This window comes from Nicotiana tabacum, chromosome 4, assembly GCF_000715075.1.
Source record: "Nicotiana tabacum cultivar K326 chromosome 4, ASM71507v2, whole genome shotgun sequence".
Classification (NCBI taxonomy): Eukaryota; Viridiplantae; Streptophyta; class Magnoliopsida; order Solanales; family Solanaceae; genus Nicotiana; species Nicotiana tabacum.
The window spans coordinates 60,524,462-60,525,797 of record NC_134083.1 but is presented as its reverse complement, the minus strand read 5'-3'; positions in this window follow the sequence as shown (position 1 = coordinate 60,525,797).

Sequence of the window (1,336 nt, the reverse complement as noted above, 5' to 3'; positions counted from 1 at the left end):
ATGAACGCATAGGTACATTGTGTTATGAAATTCATTGTGATATGAAATCTTGTGGACGGTCTATGAAACACATATGTGAATTGTGTATAAGAGGTATAGGTGTACGATGTCTATGAAACGCATAAGTGTATAATATGATATGTGAACACTAAGGACGATCTAATGAGACACATTATAGGTTCCCCTTTTGTTGTCCTTGTTTGTACAGGTTGTTTCAATTACATTATATTATGTGTTCCACGTATAGATCATATGGGCATTCTATTTTGAAAGAGGATTTCTAGATATACATACTAGTGTTATTCGACAGTACTAACGTCCCTTTTGCCGGGGTCGCTGCATCTTTAATGGATGCAGGTGGTTCTACAACAGGTGGCATTGATAAGTGATAGCAGTACACTCTTTTCAGCTGATTTGGTGAGCCCCACTTCATATCGGGGTCATGTATCTTTTGTTTCTCATGTACTTTGTGGTTGAGGTATAGCCGGGGCCTTGTTGCCTGCATTTCCATATTCCATATTCATAACACCCTGCCCCGAGGAGAAATCCAAGAAGACCGTAACACCGGTGGACCATAATGCATTCAAACAAGGACGTCGACACAGCATTAGAAAGAAAATTCGTCCATGCTCGCAAATACCAAGTCTTGTTATTTTAACAACCAAACTTGGACATCTATAGTCCGATTGCCTTTCCTCTACTGGAATTAATTGCTGAACCCCTTAATCATGTACTGAGAAATCCTCTCTTCGAGCCATTCACCGCTTCAACACATAACGAGCACCTTACCATTACACCAATATTGTGCGATAACAACGCATAGCCATCGTAGCAACCCGTGCACAGTCTAGAAATCATTAAAAAAAATACAGATACTGAGCTGGAATATGTCACACCCCAATATCGGGGAGCGCGACCGGCGCTCAACCGAGTGAATCCGGTCGAGCAAGCCTAGTAAACCTTTCCTACCCGACTCATTCATGATCCAAAAAGGGAATGCGTCACCATTTGTAAAACAGGGGAGAGATCAGCTATATAAATATATAAACGTTGCTAGTTCATTTTTCATTATATACATTATGCAATAGTTAAGTTTTCAAAATACAACTCGATCCAACGACTGCCCCAACGTACAAACATGACCCACAAAACTGTCTACGGAGCCTCTAAGGATACAAAAGAGCAACATGACAATGCCGGCAACAAGGCCCCGGCTATACCTCAAAATGTGAAAACTTATACAAAAGAAGGACTACATGACCCCTGGGAGAAATGGGGCTCACCAAAACTGCTGTGAGGAGAGAAAGAGAGCACTACTATCTGCGATGGAACCACC